Source organism: Nipponia nippon, unplaced genomic scaffold, assembly GCF_047370975.1.
Source record: "Nipponia nippon isolate SJK-2023a ecotype South Korea unplaced genomic scaffold, ASM4737097v1 scaffold_5, whole genome shotgun sequence".
NCBI lineage: Eukaryota > Metazoa > Chordata > Aves > Pelecaniformes > Threskiornithidae > Nipponia > Nipponia nippon.
Window position 1 is genome coordinate 5,395,253 of NW_028262369.1, and position 20,108 is coordinate 5,415,360.

Here is a 20,108-nt window from a genome sequence, read left to right on the forward strand (position 1 = left end):
GTTGTGGGGAAAAAAGTTTGTGTATCTCCTGAAATTAGATAGCAAAACATCTTTGGTGTATACTAGATTAACAGCACTACAAAGGCAAGGTGTTGTTTATCACACTAAACAGAAATGTGTCTCTGTTACCTTTTGCTGCTGCAATTGACTGGCATCCACCTGCTATCTCTTGCCATACATTTTGATCATTTACTGGGAAGGCCTTTTATAATTTTCACTACCACATAGGCCCTTTTGTCATTCCAGACTGTAGTCTTAAGGCTCCACTCTTCTGTAAATAATAAAACACAACAACCACCAGAATTTGCTTACCTTCAGGCACTCTCTCAGTGTTCACAGCACGTATGTGAGAAGAAAAGCTCAGCACCCCTGCTCACAGCTATCACTTCCTATGTTAGAAGCTCCTCCTTCAAAAGGCATTCTTCCTGATTTTCCACAGCTGTATTGACTAATACACTGCTTCAGGTGTGTAAGACTTTCAGGTGTTATGTAGGACTCTAAGAAAGGGTAGTAGCTCTTCAGTGAGACATATAAGAGGACATATAGGTAAGCCTTCAAACTAGAACCAGAGGAAGACAAGGTGTAACTGCTCATCAGTGGAGATGTCTTGTGAAAGAAATGTGGGCTGGTCTCCAGGATGGGGCCCCCTCTTGAGAGGTGGGTATTTCTGAGTCTGTGCTTCAGGCAGGAAGAGGGCGGCCTCAAACAGACATCCCAGCTTCTGGGAGAAAGGAAGGGGAGCATAGCTTTTTGGATGCAATTTTTAACAGCTGAACCAGAGTGAATCACCACTCAACCACCAAATTTGTGAAAAAGAAGCAAGCAAGCAAGGTACTACCATAGGGCCAAGCTTTGAGCGTAACTGATCCCACCTCATTTTCTCACATCACGTACGATGTTCATGTCAGTCAGAGCTTTAGTTTAATATGCACAAGAAGTAATGTTTGATATTGATCTGATCATTCATGGCATATGGTATGACTATATTACATTGCTGTATGCGTAACTGTGCTAAACTTCATTTCGTACAAAAAGCCTGTGCAATGTACAATTTCTAAAACTCTGTAAAGGTAAAATTACTTAAATGCATAAAGAAGGGGTGGGGGGAGAGACTGCATTAGTGATTGTTAGTGTCACGAGTAAGCTGAAATGTTAGTTCACTAGACAAGAAAGAGAACACTGGGATATTGCCTTTTTTGAATGCAAAGTATTAATCTTGCCATCTAAAGTAACCTTGAACTAGTTCCACCCATGCTGTCAAGAGACTCCTACGATAAAGACACACAAAGATAAACAGATATATCAGCTCACAGTTGAATTTAGAAGAAAAGAATAACGACTGGATAAAGTAACTCATTCAGGTATAGGTGGAGATGACAACATAGAGTACGAAAAAGCAGGAACTCTTTTGCTATCTCCAAAACAGCCCTGCTAACTCTTCATGTTTCTGTGTAGTAGGAACTGCTTTGCTTATCACAAATTCAGGAAGATTTTGTGTAATTTTTTTTTCCATAAAGTAGAATTCCTATAAACAAACTCTGAATATTTCAACAACATCTCCTATCTTATAAAGATGGGGTTTTAAAAAACACACCCACACACACCCCCCCACCCACCACCTCCTCTATACAATGCCATCACCTGGAAGTTATCATCCACAGCTTGAGGCAATCAAGCCTATCACCTTCAGTAATTGGGCAAATTAAGAAGCACTATTCAACAAGCTCGGTGTTAACCTCAGCTGAACATACAAACAGAAAGCAGGAATGTTCTGAAGTGTTTCAGCTGCTTTCCAAATAAATGTGTAGTTATGTCCCAAATTAGGAAAATCTGAGGTTAGAGCACCAGATTAGTCAAAAAGTCTGGATTCACATAGCTCTGTCATGGATGTCATGGAAAATCTGGCAGATCATGCAACTTCACCATGCTTCAATGTTTCTATGTAAATGATGAATACAGTACTACTTTACATTGTGAGAGATTTATGAGGATAACTGCTTTAGAGCACACAAGCACCTCAGATAACACTGCAGTCGGGAACTACACCAAATAAATAAAGGATAAATTGGACAAAACCTGAGACAAGCACCTTCACTTTTTCTGACATTCCTTCCCCAGCCAGTGGGCAGATTAACTTCAACAGTTGCTGCAGCCTAGTTAACAAAGGCAGGAATTTGGAGCACCGAGGGCAATTGATACTGCATTATATATTTTGCCAATTTAGCCTCAGTGAAGAAATCTATATTCCCCATCTGCACAGTGTTTTGCTAACACAGCATAAGACAAATAATAACCACCAGCTGTAATAAGTGAAGTGAGGGATGAAGGAATTCATGAAGTTCAGGATAGTTTCCCAAAGGTCAGAAGCTCACATCACCAAAACAACACTGGGGGAGAGCTGGGACTCCACTGTGAGAGCAAATACAAGCCCGAATGGAAAAATCCTGTGTGAGAGAGTGTATCATAATGGGTGTCGTGGAAAAAAAACCCCTCTCCTCTTAAGTCAGAAGAAATAGGCAGGATGATGGAGGTCATAAAAGGCATCTTGCACTGTAACTGACCTTGAAACCCTCCTTTTCTCTCAGCCTGATTAAGGGAAAAATACTTAGTTAGATACTTTCTTTGTCCTCCACATGGATAAGCACAAGAAATAAAAAAAAAAAAAAAGAGGAGGAGAAGAGGAAGAAAAAATCAATACAAGCTGTCTTCAGTTTAACCAGAATGTTACAGTGAATAGGTTTATGAAGCCTCCAGTAGGGAAGAGCACAATTGCTCCCACAACAGCAGAAGTTGCTAAATTTTAGTGTAGTGTTACTTTCTTAGGTGTCATATAACAAAAAGAAAATGCAGAAGGTGTCCTTACTGTCCAAGGACAGTACTTATATTTGAGTGTAAAAATTACTAACCTGGAATAAACTCGTGATCTAATATAGTGGTTGTGACAGCAATCACTACTGTATGCTATACAAGAAAAAATAAAAACTGCCACACACATAAGAACAAGAATAAATATGGGTAATAGGAAGTATCTCTTCCCATCGCCCTTAGCAAAAAGAGTTATGCTCTGAAAGAAGAGTTTACATCCCATTAACACTTTTTGATTAAAGTATATGAATTTAAAAAAAAAAAATCCTAAAATGTGTACTTTTTCTTGATAAATAGCCCAGTCAGCTTAATGAGCACTGGTGAATTCTTGTCCTTGCTGGTATCTTGTAGCAGTGAGTTCCACAGAGAAACCCCATTTGTATGAAAACACAGTCCAGCTCTTGATTTCTCTCTCTCTTTTCTCTCTTCCTTACATAGATACATATATATTCTCATGGAAACAGCTGCATGGTCCTGTCTGATGAAAAAGACAGATACCAAGATACAGAAATAGTGGGTAGGGAGAATAAGCAGATGGTCTTGCTTTACTATGCAGGTGCTGTTCAGCAATTTTTCCCACCAGTGAAGCTGCTGTATTTTGCACAATGTTTTCCCAATTCACTAGACAATCAGAAACAGAACAACATGAATGCTCTGTTCTGCTACGATGTGCTGAGACAGCAGGTTATCGTTGGTGACTCTGAAGCTTGCTGACATCTGACATGAATTCCTGGCATGCTGACTTTTTAAAAATCGATGGGGACAGACCTCAGAGTAACAGAAATAGCTGTGAAGCTTAACACTGCTGAAACTGTTCAGGCTTGATTGGCTGGCGAACATGGAAGGTCAGAAAGAGGAGCACTGGATCCTCATCAGTAAGAACAGAAGCAGATTATTACAGAAAAAATCACTCTGAAGTTTCATAGCTTACTGTTCCTGTGAAATAGCCGAGATCAGGAGATGCATAATGTGCAGCAGACCTCTTCTTTATTAATACAACCTTAAGCTAAGGATGAAAAATGTATATTGGCACGCAGAAGGGCTCAATGGAGTGTTATAAAGCCATTGCTTGACCTCCATTTTTGATGATTTTAGAGCACTTCCTAAAAACTTTTGCTAAAGGAAACACTTTAGCCATAGCCAGATTGTTGATGCTAATTAGATTTCACTCTTTGGAGTAGAAGTGGGGAGGGAACTGTTAAGCTCCAGGATAGAAGCACCTATAAATTTAAGTTTTACTTAAAACATGGATGTAGCCTTATTGCTTGCCTTGTTGCAAACAAATTAATAATATGAGTATCACTTCAATCTAGACCAAATTACACAATAAAAACTGCAAACCACATTACTGCAGAATTGATTAAGCACAATTTCTCATTCATCCTGATTGTTTATACATGTTAAGGAGGCCTGCAAAGAGGGAAACATTGTTGAGTCAATGGAAATTTAAAGGGATGTCAGCAAACCTGTTTGAAAAGCTTTGAGAAAATGCCAAAAAATTACATTGTAACTTTCCTTTCTGAACACAAATGGGAATAAATTATAACAATAGGAAGAAATATAAAATGTTTATGTAATTGTAAAAAGCAGCTAAAAGTAAACTTGTTAAATGAACAAACAGTTATGGCTGCATAGAATAATATCTCCCTAGTACCTTCCATCCAAGTGATCTGAAAGCACTTTAAAAGCTTTAATGAGATTCATTTGACATACAAATCAGGTTATGTTGCCTAAAAGTAAATCAAAACAGCTGAAAATTTGCACCTTAACTATGAGATTGGTTAGCAATATGAGGTCCCACCGCTGAAGAGGGCTTCCATGGTGGTATTAGATACAGTGGTCTTGGTGCTATGAAACTATATTAGTTCAACCTCATGACAATATTCTCTTTTTGATTATGCAAAAATATGCATTGCTGAAAATAATTAGACATTAAGAGGCAAAGCAGATAGTTGCTTAACACAAAGTCAGCCCCTCTCTCCCCCTCGTTCTGCCCCGTGCTGTAACCAAAGGCAGGATCCAGATAAGTGGGACAGCCAGCTGTGGTGGCTGGGTCCCCTGGTTGCAGCAGTACTTGCAGCATCCTTCTCAATAGCAGCACAGCAGCAAGACTTTCTGCCCAGGCCCTCTGTAGCCCTGCAGAGCTTTGTGCCCTGACCTTACATCTTTCCTCTTCTCAAGGCAGACATAAACCAGGTGAGGCACTGGATCACTCTTAGCAGTCATTCACAAAACAGCGGAAAGGTGAATAAAGCCTGCTCCTGAGAACGTTTTTGCTAGAATGTGAGGGGAGACCATATACGGGGTCAAAGAGAGTGAGGGTTGACAAGGGAGAAGATGCTGCAGAGAAAGGCATCTAACTGCACGTGTCTGTTGGAGGAGGTGCTGCGAGGCCCAAGGAGGAGATAGAGCGTTAATATTGTGGTAGATGGAGAAGACAGAAAAGAAATAAACCTCCTTATAGTCCCCTGGTGCAACTCACTGATTCTCTTCCAAAAATCAGCCAAGAACAACTGACCACTTCTAGCCCACAACTGTCTTCTCTGCTTTTCTTCGTCTAATGCTTCTTCAATCTTTGCTCCTGGACCTCTCATCAACAATTCCTAGTTCCCTAATCAAAACTCTGCAATATCTCTCAGCCTTCAGTGAACTCCTTCCCCCCAAAAGCCAGTGATCTCACCCAGTCTTGGTCTCATCTCTGAAATCAGTTCATCACCATAGGACCCTGTGCTGTCAACCCAACAGTGAAGGCAAATAAGCTCATTTTTGTCTTCCTCTGTGGAGCAACAAATTTTGGTTTTGCCTACATAGCTGAGAAGACTTGACTTGATTCTGCTGCTGAATGTTCTGACTAAGGGACAATCAATAAGGAATGTATGAATTGCTCTACCTTGTTTCACAAAACATCTGTGCACCGGTGGGATGGCCAGGCATAAAATAATGTCAGTATCCCACAAAGGTATTCATATTTGCTGAGGTAGATAGAAAGTGGATGGCAGAAACTGCCAACATAGGAGAGGAGTGAAAGCTTTTTCATCAGTACTTTTCAGTAAGACCTTGCTTTTACAGATTAAATAATGGCATCATGCTTTAGAACGCAAGTAGTATAATAATCATATTAATACACTTTACTGAAACTGAGTAAAAGGATGATGTCAAGTGCTTTTATATGGTTTCTAATGTAGGCATTTCACTCTCCATTGATTGTATAATAACCTCTCAACAGTTTGAAAATAACATCTCTTTCTCTACTTGTTCTCTCTTTCTTACACTAGCTGGTAAACATGGTTTCTGAAGTTATGAACCACAAGCCAAGGTGGTAATGGACTTCTAAATTCAGCAGCAGTCAAAAGGTGTATCATTGGTAGCAACCAAAGTCACAAATCATTAGCTCGTGTTCCTTGAACTGCTCCTCTGCATTCACCTGTTTGTGGTTGTGTACAAACAATATTTATTTCACTTCTCCCCTCAGCTGTTTCTTTAATTTTTTTGAAAAGAAAAAATAAAAGAAATAAAGAAACATTTTTCCATACAACGTATAGTGTGCCATGTATGTAAGCCAAATTCTACATTGATTTCTGGTAGCATAGCATGTAAGGTGCCTATTCTAGCAGGGAAGTATGGGTTCAGAATGCAATGAGCCAGCTCTTCCTTATGCATGAATAGTCAAGAAGAGGAAAAGAGCCTCCAAGAGCTGTGTGCTTAGCAGAGTTTTCTACCAGTTCTTTCATAAAAGCAGACCTTTTGCAAACTGTCAGGAACTCATTTTACTCCCCTCATAAGAGGGGGACTTCCTCTCTTTGTGGACTCCCTTCCACCTATTTCACTGTCTTCCAGCTCCTGAAGGTTCTGCTCTTCAGAAGCTGAACTGTATGAGAACATACTACTGCACTTCCCTAAAGTATATCAGAAAATAAAGCACCACATACATCCCAGAGAGAGAAGAGGCATTCTGGAAAGGACTTACGGATCTCTTTGTAGAGCTAGGCCCCTTATTATGTATGGTCAAGGAGACAAATATGGTGCTCAAACTTTGAGCATAATATCTATAAACTCCTTGCCATGTAAAACTGAGCATAGCAACAACGAAATACCCGCATAATAAAACCGTCAAGTGCATCTGAAGTGGCTATTCAACTCTCCTAGTAAATTCTCTTCATCCATTCCATGTATTTGGTATTTAAATACCTGATGACTGGAGATTCGATGTGGTGAAATTACCTTATCTAAAAATATTCCTAGTAGGAAAGTGCCTCATTTATTTACTCTTAGAGAATTTTCTTTTGAACATTATTTTGCTCAGTACTATTAAGCCAAAACATTTTAAAGGGAAACAAGCATAAGCATATAAAAACAGAATGATAATGATTTGCCACATGAAAGATAAGTCTTTGAGTGATTTTCAAGCTCAAAGAAAAGCAACTTTCCCCTTTAAAGTATAACGATGTAATTCTCAGATAAGTCTCTCCTATTTACGTTTGCACAAAATACGTCCTGTTGCAGTATTTACTCATCTACGTTCTGGGCTTACTCCTGTACTTGCCCCAGAGCTGTGGGAGGAAAGGGAAGAAAGCCTTCTGCAGGTTCTAAACTTACAGGTTTCAAAAGGCTGAAGCTCTTTCATGGACACAGTAATAATTTTCAAGTGACCACACAGTGATAAACATTTTGCAAGATATCTGTGCACGATTGTCTTAATTGAGGGTTTATTTTTAGACTATCAGATTTTAGCAGGTTCTAGATACAATATACCAAGAATATGAAATCATTCACAGATATAAAAAAAAAAAAATCAAAGCAAATCTGACTGATTAAACACAATAACAATCATTGTATATTGCATAGTGATGGGTCAGAACACATGATACCCTAGGCAATATCTTCCTATTTATTTTTAGAAGAACAGCCATCCTTTTTTGAAGATTAAATTCAATACATTCACTGCAAAATTTGTGGAATATGTACATGTCCTGCATCTCCAATGTCCCTGCAGAGCCTCTTGATTCCTCCTTGGCCATTTTTTATGGTTGAATCCCTAGTGCCAGACACTTCAACTAATCAGAGCATTACTTCCTAGCATGGTTATTTCTGGAAATCAGAACAATTCACTGCCTCTGAAACATCAAGCTCCTCTCTCAGATGTTACACCTCCTATTACAACAAAAAGATATTTATGGCAGACTTCATTGAAATATAGCACAAAAGAAAAAGAATGCTCTAAACATGCTTTAAAAATAAAATCGATTTTTGGGAGACAAAAGCACACAGTATAAGTGTTCTTTTCTTATTTCTGCTTTGGTAAGACGGTGGATGCCACGCATAATACACGTTTTTGGCTCTGTGCTGTTGAAAGCATTTAAGAAAACACAAATCCCAGAAAAACAAGAAACTCTTAAGATTTGAAATTCTAGGAAACCCTCCAGATAGAATGCCTTAGCGTGAGCGAGAAAGAATGTGACTACAAATATCATCATTTGAGGCTTTACCTCAAATTGAAAGTTTAGAAGCAATTGAATTCCTCTGTTTCTCTGTTTAACACTATCTACGTTTCTAAGAAATAAACAAAAAGGACATATCAGTCCCCATGATTTCAAGGATGGTGGGTTATTTCAAGACTGGTGAATTCTGAATGCTTAGAGGCATAAACACTTTTACTGTCAAGTGATGATTTATAACACATGGGCAATGAATAAACCTAGTGCAGATCTGGACTGAGCAGGAACAGATCCACTTACAAGATAAAGACCCATGTTCACTGAAAGTGTGAAACAGTGACAAAGTGTCTGAGCTAGCAATCATGAATTTGAAAGTGAGAGAACTGTAGCAGCAGTCACAAGTCCGGAGTCACATGCATGGCTTTGTCCCTGTGTAGCCTTGTTGTTTTGGAAATGTACAGTACAAAGTATGAAATATTCCTAACCCTGCCAAAGGTGCAAAACTTAGAATTCCTCAGATCCACTCCTAGAAGATTTCCCAAAAAGAGGCACAGTCAGAGCAACCAATGCACAAGTTTCAGGATAAGCAGGATGCTGATAATAGCTCCAGAGGTACTGCATGATGCATAGGATCACCAGGGAAAGTTAATGTGCCTCAAACAGGACACCATGAACATCCAAGACGGTGCTCGAGGCCTTCCCAGTCCCCAGAGCACTTTGCAATCAGGAGTGAGACAAGGCGGTTTAAAGATACATAGTCTTCTCTTCCACTGGGCTTTAAGTCCTTAAAGCACATTACAGAGTCAGTCCCTTTAATCTCACAATTCAGTGTTTAATTCATATCTCCCTCCAGACCAACAGTGACTTCAGCAAGTCATTTTTCCAACTTTCTAAATAGATTTAAAGGAACCTAGGCCAGAAATGCTTAAAATGTATAAGTGAGTTCAGACAAAATAACTTCTAGTAGTTAAACCTGCACAAGGAGGTAAAATTAAATGTGTTCCACATACTTTTTTTTTTTAAACTTTATTGCCCTATTGTATTGAAATACAACTTGTTTTCTTTGATTTGGTTACTTAATAATCATTCCACTATTACCTAATTGCAATAGGTTATGAGTGCATCTTTATAATCCAGGTCCTTTCTACAGAATATTCTGTATAATGAACAGCCACACAGCAGCTCAGGGCACAAAACGACCCTTTATTTTCACTTCGGAGTCTCAAAGCTCTATGTTTAGATTTAATAGTTGTTAATTATTGCACTGCAGACAGCATTCTGAGAAATTTTGAGTTTTGAGTAGCTGTATAACAATCATGAATTAATTTACTTTAATACGTAACAAAATTCGGTTACCCAGAAAATGGCTATTGAGGCGGCTGGCGCACAGCTCTTACTCTCAGCATCCACCACTGAGTTGTTACAGTATATTCACCACCTCAGCCAACCAAGATCCCACCACCCAGGCTGTGTTAGAGAGCAGGATCAGAGCCTGAGAGTCAGCTCCTACTCACTCTTTTCTAAGGGCTACCTGAACAGGGAGAATACAGTGATAAAACAGGGGTAATACAGTGACGAGATCCAGGGAGTTCAGTTACTGTGGAAAATGTAAGAACGGAAACATCTTTGACACAGAGGACAACCTCTGATCTCAGAAATCCAAGGACCTGCTGTCCACAAGCAGCGAATATCACGTTAAGAGAAACCACTCTCTAAAAGAAAGTGAGAAAGGATTGTCCTTTACTGGCCCCTTTGATTTTATCACCTGTCACAGGATCAAGTGGTCCTTTCAAAATTTGTGAGAGTTGAAATATTATGGCCCCACAACAGTAGACAAGAAAAATGACCCTAATTTTTTTTTTTTGCAAGGTAAGCAGGATACAAGGAGAAAAAAATATCACATTTGTAAAATGCTTCTTATCAAAATTAATTCTGAGGACAGAGCTACTACAGGTAAAAAAGTATTTGTCTCTGCTGATTTGTTAGGTTTGTGACATTGACTCATTCTCTTTGAAGCTGGCTTTGGGTATTAAAAACATCGAATGTCAGCTTGCTATCTTTCCAGGACTCTAATTCTGCTACCGACTCAGAAAAGAAAATATCCTGATTATGTAGTTACCATTAGTTTCTATTAAGAGCCCCAACTGGAAGGAACAAACACTGAGAATTAAAGCAATGATAATATTAGGTTTTGCTTTATGCTTTTTCACTTATAAGTACTAGGATTTTCATGAGACTGTTCAAGGGTATGTAAGAGCAATCTTTTTTTTTTTTTTTTAGGTCCGTTTAATGCAATATCTATCTATACAGAATTGTAAGGTGAATTATGTGAAAATGTTACTAAAGCTGGGGTTGTACAGTCAGCCTTCTTCAGGATTTTTGAAAAGCAGTGACATTCCTTTATAGAATGTTTTTTTAAGACTGCTCATTTGTATTATTCTATTGCTGAGAAAACTTGCTTGCGGATCAGAACTCTGCAGTGCCAGGCACAGAACAAAAGACAGTCACCATCCCGCCACCCAGAAGACAAGCTACCTTCCCCTTGGACTTGAGCTATTTGTCCTGAAACATATATTTAAAATAGAGGACTGGATATTTGGAACTGCATGAATGGAAAACAAAAAACACAGATGCAATTAGAAAAAGCAGTGGAGGAAGCCCAGACATAGATGAAGACTTTGTTTTGAGACCATGACAGAAAGGTACATGACAGAGTTTTTGAACAAACCACTGCCTGGAAAGGTGCTCAGCTCTTGATATAGTCAAGACATAAACCTCTGAACAGTTTTCATCAATAAACAGGTTAGATACATCCTGTACAATAAAGCATGTTAGATGGACCCTGTATCTTTTTCAGTTTTTCTGCCTAGTAAAAAGAACTCTCAAGACCTCACATTTTATCTTAAATCCAAGGACAAAAGGTTTGTTGACAGAACAGAACAAATCATATCAGAACAAAACCACACTTACTCCATCTCAAGAACTGCATAAAATGGAACTGTTGTCTTTATATATAAACATAGAAATACATATGGTGGAAAAAGAGAGACTGCCATCCAAATTGGACTGCGAGCATTGCAGAAGTGTATGATTTCAATAGCAGATGTTTTTTTTTTCTTTTTTGTCTTTGTGGTCAATGGCTGTTATATTCCGGAAGACACAGAAAAAAGTTAATGAAGTATGCCACTTCCAAGGAGCTGGTCTCCACAAATGCAATGCAGGGTGACCTTACTTTACCAACATTTTGAAGATTTAAAGGCATATCACAAGACTATATACCCACATTATAAAGATACTTCTGTTTCTAACTTAAAATCAAATGATTCACCTGATAAATCTCCAAGCCTTTTATAGCACTGAAATTCAGTTCTCTTAATGAGGACCAGTAATTGTAGATTCAAAGGCTGCCCAAACCAGTCAGCAGGAGATAATATGTAATATGTAACCACAGGAAAAGCAAACTGAAAAAAGAAAGACCACTGGCTTTCATAAATCATTTTTTGACAGCAAGGTTATTTATCATGGGAAATAAGCTTAATCAATAATAGAGTGAAACAACCTTAATAAAAAAGGGAATCAAGCTCTGTTCTGTTAGAGCATTATAATTAATGTGGGTAGGGGGAGAGAGAAGAGGCAGAAAGAATTGTTACAGAGAATTGTTATTATCCTGACAAATGGATTCTGGTTTGTTTCTAAAAGTTCATTTTCATCTAGCAGCTTTGAATGAGAAAGTACCAAGAATCACACTTTGTTTTCTAAGAAGTAATGAGAACTTTTGAGGGAGGTGCCCAATTAGGGAAGAATTACTCATGTGATCAATATATTTTTATTTGGTCTCAAGTGAATGATGTAACCAATTCTGACTGTATTAAAAATCAGATCCTTAAAAGATGTGGAGAGACCAATTTTTTTTCAATTTATTGTTATAAACAAACCAAGTGTTAGCTTTTCCAAAAGTCATAATTTATTGTTCTGGGTTGATTAATTTTACAAATGTGAGAGGAAAGGAAAAGCACCCAAGAGAAACTTTGGAAGCTTGATGAAAAGAAATGTTTTCATCTACATTAATACACAAAAAGTTGTGTATTTACAGTTATTGTTTGGTTCAGTCACTTTTCATTTATCTTTCTGACTATTTTTATGGGTAGATGATAATTCCATCAGATTTTGAAAACATTTAGCAAATTTTTTTGAAAAACATTGCACAACTTCGTCTGCAAAATCAGAAGCCTACATATATCTACAATGTGAATATGTATCCCAATCAATGGGAATATGTATTCCAATCACATTCCATTTTTCTTAATCCACTTGGCCACAACATCAACGTACAATATAAAAGAATGGAATCGTTAATGTTTAATAAAAAATTCTAAGACAAAAGTCCTATCTGAAGCAAAATTACAAAATGAAAGAAATACCAGCCCTTAAAGGAAGTTCGCAAAGGATTTTGTTGTAATTTTTCTATGGAGGACATACAGTGACAGTAACCCCAAAAATACATTCATAGGGAGAAAGAAAGAAAATATATGTAAAGGTAAGAATGATGACAATGGGAATGGAAAAATGAACAACAAATTTGATGGACTGACTTAGATTCTGTATTTCAGTTAAGAAGTCCAAAATTCACAAAACTCAGAGTTTATCCTAATCCATAAAGGTGACTCTCTGCAAGAAACCCACCCCCAAAGGGTTTAGTAAGTTAACAATTTTAATAATTCATTTAATAATTTAATTATTAGCACCTCTAGCTTAGACTTCTGAATTTCAGAAGAGTGGCTCTTTTGCCAAGCCTGTCCTTGACAGAAGAGGACCTGTTCCCAAAGCCTTTCCAAGCTCCACTCAGTATTCCACTGAGTATTCACACACACAACCTACAGGTCAGAAAAAGCAGAGCAGCAAAATAATTCTTATCCTGGAGATCATTTGGAAGCCTTTTAAAGTGTTCCCAGACAATTTGTAAAGGGCAAGAAAAAGATTATTAGGTATCTTACCTGTTACAAATTATTCAGCATCTTAAAGATCTGGAAAGCCAATTGGCTATAGAAGGCAGTTGTTGAAAAGAACAGAATTTTTGATGCTTTAATGTGAAATTCTTAACTTTTTACATAAGCCATACAATATACTAATCTCAATTTTTATTCTGCTTGATTCTACTGGGATTAAACTGGTGATGTGTCTGTTGACTTCAGAGAAGCAGGATCAGGACCCCTGTTCTTCAGGAACTAGTTATTTTTGCACTCCCGATTTACATCACTACAGTGTCTTGAAACTGGTGGAGTAATATAGACATAAAGTGGCAGGAAAGTAGTATAAACATCAGGTTTTCAAAGTGTTGTACCCTAGGCCAAATTCTTCTTCAGGTTCCCCTGGGCCTATGCCTTCAATAACCTAATGTATAAAACAATCCCAGAATGCAGTCTGTTCTTATTTTTCCATCCAGCATTGTCACCTAGCTGTAGCTTCTTGCTTGAAATCAAAATGCTCAGCATTTCTCCCTTCATATTCTGTTTTACTGCACAACATCTATGATGTAAAGTTGGGCTACTGTTAATTTAATTACATGGTAGGATGGAGAACAGAACACGTTATTCCAGTGTTATTGATAGTCAGTAGCAGCACCTACTGGTACCCTCATATATTCCCTCTGGAGAAGGTACCACTTTAATCATGCATACTGCAGCAGTGCAAATGTGCTTTCTATACTCTTTTACAGCATTGTATTTAGGTATTTTCTACTTATCTCTTCTAGAAATGCATGGACTGTACTACCTAATGTAAATGTGTGAGAGTCACAGAAATGGAACCCAGTTCTATATTAGTGTGTACTTTTTTGCAGAAGTCATTACAGGTGCAAAAGAAGAATCTTTATTCTGCTGGGAAAGACATGGCAATAGTGATTGACCATTTCTTTTCCTGGCTTGCTTGCAATAAAACATTTATTCATAATACATGTTTAGTGCTGCAGGTGGCATTGTTACTGTTCAAAGAACCCTACTCAGCATATAATGTGGTCGGCACTTCATCTTCCTGAAAATGAATCTTGAAAACTTCTTGAATTATATATCTCCTCCTGCTTTTCAGTGGATCCATAATTTTCTTCAGAAGATGAATTGCAGACAGCAGCGCTGATGAGAATTAAACTAGCAAGGTTCATGTTAAGAACATAGTCAGTAAATCAAAAACTCAAAGTAATGCTAGAGATTCAAAATCATAGACTGACAATATCCTGAGATACTAGGTATGATGGAGTCTGGTAATGAAGTCATGAGGTTAAACATCAGCCTGTCATCGACACCCACATGCTGAAGTACCATAAACCTGCACTCCTCCTAGGAACAACAAAATCGCCCTTAGTGCATACGTGGAGGAGAAGGAAGCCTCAGACAACTAATTCTAAAAGGAAGAGCCTATATGCATCAAAACCCAGAGAGGTAATCTCTTCAAATCCTAAAAACAATGCTAATAACCACAGAGCTTTGGGAAGTTACCACTGGGAATATTCCCCAGCATGACAATCAGAAAGCTATGTGTTCAACAGCAACAGAAAGAAAACTTCATAGCTTTAGAAAATAATTTTTCTTATTAAAAAAAAAAAAAAAGAAATTATCCTAAAAACATAATAAAAACTCTCACTCCAAAGCCATCATATTCACCTTTAGGAGCAATTGTATTGATCCTGTTTAACCAAAACCATTCACTAGTAATACATGGTACACATATCAATTTATTGCATAAACGTTTTAATAACACCTTCTGTTTTCTTGATGAATAACCCTGCCAAAATAACTTGTATACCAATCCCATCAACTGTCTATGTGAAGCAGATATTCTGCTCTGGTTGCTGTTTCCTTATCACGTCCGTAGGATAGCGAAGACCTCCAAGAAAGGTAGAAAAGAGGATTCACATCCTACATGTTTTATATTTCTGCCTTCAGTTACTTGCACATTCCTCTCCTTGCGTCATAAACATTTCTACTTCTCTTGTTGACAAATAATTTGCTGAGAAGAAACACACAGAGGGGCAAATATTTAGTACAATGTGCAGGGATTTAGCTGTGTGATTATGTTAAAGTTAATGGGAGTCTTGCACCTATGTCTCTGTGCATGCATGGAGTCTTCAACTCTGTACAGTGCTTTAGGCTTTCAGGAGCGTCAGACTTGAGGAAACCGATGGGCTGTATTCTCATCTCAGTGCATCCAGATCTCTCTGTATAGGATTTATGTGCAGAAACCTACATGTGACAATATAAGACAGTATTCTTAATTTATAGAGGTAAGCATATCAAATAATGAAATACTTAACATTAGAAAACTCACATGTATATGCAGAAAGTAATCTTGCTCTTTTTAAATAAGATCTTTGAATTAGCACATGAATTTAGTCCTTGTGGAAACAGACTGCCAGCTCTAAACATCACATTTCCCATTTACCTATAGAACTGATACAGGACATATAGAAGTACCATGACTGTCCTCCACAGAGTTCACCAAAATCTCTCAACCTTGGCCAGGATAAGAGGTTAATTCAAACTCCACGTCAATAAAATCTTCACGTTTACTGAAGTTTCCCAGTGCAATGGTGAATTCTGTGGCATGTCAAATAGGGGCTAAATCAAATCCAGCAATTTTCCACTGCTCTGATACATGCTTCCAAAAGAGGAAGAATTTAACAAACCAGAGCTTCAGCTGATATAAATCAGCACCATTCCACTGAAGCTAATGCAGCTGCATTGATTCACAGCCACTGAAGTCTTGGACTCTGGTCTCACAAATATGATAGAAAGTTCCATTTGCTAATGTAAATATATATCGATGGTTTATCACATAAATTCATTCAGCAAAATGCAAGAATCAGTACTGTTTTTTTAGTAATAAATTGCTATAACAGGTAGGAATAAGTTCCGAGCTTTTAAAGAATCCAGTAATATATGTACTTCAGTCACAGAGTAATCCTGCAAGCACACCGTTGTCTTTAAAACACCTTTTTCTTTAGTGCCCCTCTCCTGATGCAAGACCAGAAATTGCACAACCACTCCTATGACTGTAGACAGCAAATTTAAAATACCCTTAATTGGAAGCTGAAAAAACTAAGCGTGCTTCACAATGGCTGAGACACAAGACTTATGGTTGTTTACTGTAACACTAAGACAGTCCCATTAACAAGAATGATGGGAAACTGCATCCTGGCATTATTCTTAGCAAAAGACTTGACAAATATGTTTTGTAAATGAAGGAGCTACAACAGAGAAAACATATAATACACTTTTCCCCCCTTTTTCCCAGTGAAATGGTTGCATGTTTAATGCTTTATACATTATTCAAGGCTCCATTTTCCAGGGTTCATCAATACCCAAGTCCACAGCAGCTAGAAGCTTGTAACAACTGACAAATGTAGACAAAACATGCTGCTTAACCCAAGAACAGTGGGTCAGAGAACAAACAGGAAAATTTATTGTCTTCCCTATATTACTGTTGGAATGGAGAAGTAAATGAATACCATACGTTATAGCTTATCACTTACAGTATGAGTGTATCATGAACAGCCCAGCATGTCCTACTTAAATAATACTGATGGATAACATGCAGGCAGCTTTTGTTCATTGCTGAGGTTTCGTCTTGTCTACATGTTGTTTATACTTATTTAGGGTGAGAGGAAGAGACAAAAGAATAGCAACAGTCATGCTAGGGATCACACAATCCCCTTCCTCTGTGTGTCCATAATGAATCTAGACTATGCCTACCACGGAAGTTACTGCAAAGAAATAAAACAGTCTTCTTGGGATAAAAAGTGGTTTCCACAATATATTCTTAGACCAGACATTATATTATTTCCCAGCTCTACTTGTAAGGAACTCTGCAGAGGACAAAGGAGAAAAAGGGAAAAAAAAGGGGGTGGTGGTGGGGGGAGGAATAGCAACCTGAGTTTTATTGCCTCTGCCTGCTGGAGAACTGCATGGAGATTAGCAATAATTTTTATATTCAGCGCAGTACTTCTGAAGGTGACTCAGGAACTTGTGTGAACTAGAATTCTAGCAGAGTATAAGCAAACCCCCAAACCTGTGGTGCCGTTTCTCTATTGCCCTCAGTATATTGTATAACCAGACCATTACACCTATGCAAAGCAGGCCAAAATGCACCTCTCAGTTGCAATGGCGTGGCATTAACATCTTCAGCATGATTTCTCAGGTTTCCAGTGTGAGGAGATCAGATTGCCTGAGGATCTCATCCCACACTGTCATCACACTATTTCAGACTTTATACCGGTGCTGTGCGAATGGCAAATGGGCAGGAAAAGGCACTGCGTTCTTAAAAATGTAATTCAGAGCTATTTTATATTCGCCCTGCTAGTGTACCACAAAAACTGCAAAGCAGTGTAGAATCAAGCCCCACATAAAGGAGATAATTGAACAATATGAGGGATCATTTTAAATTATTATTAAGCTTTTTGCTGTTCAATGGGAAAACAGAAAACAAAACACACACCCCAAAAAAGTAATTTTTCCCTAAATAATTGAAGGTAGTTGTAATTGAAGGGTCAGATCTATAATTTTTGGTAATTTAATTAAGTCACTAATATTAACCACAGGAATTAATTTGGTCTGACACCTTTACAAGCAGGTTTTTACCAATAGAAAAAAGATATTCCCACTCTAACATGAATTAAAGAGTGCTTGTCTACTCACAAAACTGTATCATTTTAATTAAGATTTTGCAGCCACCACTTATTAATTTAAATCTGACCTATATCTCAGTAAAGGAATCTAAACTAACAAGTCAGATTTGAATAGACCAGAGCTCCTTACACAAATCACAGTGATTTTAATGAAGCAGCTCGATATTCCATCTGTATTTACTCTAGCGTGATTTTGTGATGTACAGCAAGCCTCCAGTGAAAAGTATTTCAAAAAGGAACTCAGTTTCACAGAATCACAGAATGGTTGGGGTTGGAAGGGACCTCTGAAGTTTATCTAGTCCAACCCCCCTGCTAAAGCAGGTTCACCTAGAGCAGGCTGCACAGGATCGCGCCCAGGCAGGTTTTGAATATCTCCAGAAGGGAACAAGATAGGATGAGTTCAAAATGGGACTCAGGTGTCCAGTTCTCAGTGGTCCAAATCTCATATTGGTCAAGACGACCATACTCAGCAAAATATCACATGGCGGTGATTTCTATGCATGCATAAATTGGTTCATTTAATACATACTGCTCATTATTATTGGTAGATTTATGCTTGCTAGAAATGAAAGATACAGATATTTACTGAGGTACAAATAAAAAAAAACAAAACCAAACAACAAACCAAAACACCAGTCCTTGGAGCTTTTTTACCTAGTAAAGGGTTTTTCTTTCCCACTGGCATTTCTCAGCACTCATTTTCTTCTCAGTGTCCCAGAGATCTGTAGTTCCTTACAGCTGCCAGTTGCTTATGCAGACCACAGTAAGACTCAGAAGCTCTTCTGGGATGTAGTCAACTTGGCATAATATATTTTCCTTTCCAATATAAAAACAGAATTAGCAAGGCTGGCCAACATAGCTCTAAGTAATTACATGATGAAACTGAGGCTACTAGATGATGAACATAGGTAACTTGTATTGGTGCTATTTAAAAACATTCCCAAATCTAGGGTCTCCACATGAACATGCTTACAGAGACAAGCTGTAGGTCACTAGCAGGCACTTACAGTATAACTTCAAATTCTTGCTTTTAACTACTAAGTAACTATAAGAATGGCATTGCTTTTATTCCAAAAAACAGGGAGGGTAATAAACAAGATTTCTAATTCTGCATTAACTACAGCCTTATATGTAGTCCCCTGGCATCAGTCTGACTTGTATTTATGCTCAATACTTTTAATCCATTCCCACTTTCCCTACACACATAGCATATTCCTTTCTTCTTCTAGAACTCCACAATTATGAAGGACTGTACAGGATATGTTTTCAGGTTGTAAGATGTCATGGAACAAGAAGGCCAGATTACATGTGTTCCTGTATTCCTGGCAGGACTATGCTATGCAATAGATTGGAGACGGCTCTGGTTGCAGGACTTAATCTACAATCTGGGAAGTCTTCTACTAGAATACCAAACATCTGCTGCCTCAAATCAGAGATGGTAAGAATCCTACCATTAAACCAAGCACTTCCAGCACCACAAGCCAGCTGTGGGTGTCAAAGAGGGTTTAGAAAAATAAACATGAGAGAGAATTGCTCTCAATGGGATTTTGATGCATACTGGAAAAACTGATTCCTATTACAATGTACTTTTATTTTAAAGCCTAAAAATCTCTGGGTTTTATCTACAGAAAGGTGAAAATTATTAAATAAAGGTCTCTAAAATATACTTAACAGAAAAAAGAAGCCCTGCTGGTAACATACAGGGAGAAAAATTAGCCAACCCTGACACAGCCGGGCTCTGCTGTGACACAGCAAAGGCTTGACTATGTCACATGAAAATTTTTGTAATACCTTAGCTTATTTATCTCAAAAAACTCATTTTACTCTGTTATTAACTGAGAGCAGGAACCACCAAAACTGTCTCTTAATCTCAGGCCAATGATCCCACCACCACTAAAGGTGAACCTCCAGGACAGTCACTTGATCCAAAAACCTGTTTATTAAACAATAGCAGATTTGTCTAGGTATCTTACTCAACAACTTTTTTGCCTCAGTCTTCACTGGCAATCTCTCTCCTCACACCTCCCGAGTAAATGAGCCATTTGATGGGGATCGGGAGGGCAGAGATCCTCCCACTGTAAGAGAAGATCAGGTTCGTGACCACCTGAGGAACCTGAATGTATATAAGTCTA

The 20,108-nt window shown here is 38.0% G+C and overlaps 1 long non-coding RNA gene across 1 annotated transcript in view; it reads right to left on the reverse strand.

Annotated features, from left to right (window-relative positions):
• LOC148052009 (uncharacterized) overlaps positions 1–391 on the reverse strand; it is a 69,291-nt gene extending 68,900 nt beyond the window's left edge. The window contains exon 1 of the long non-coding RNA XR_015699203.1: positions 313–391. This is a non-coding gene — a long non-coding RNA (uncharacterized LOC148052009). The remainder of the gene's footprint in view (positions 1–312) is intronic.
• Positions 392–20,108: the final 19,717 nt, after the last annotated feature.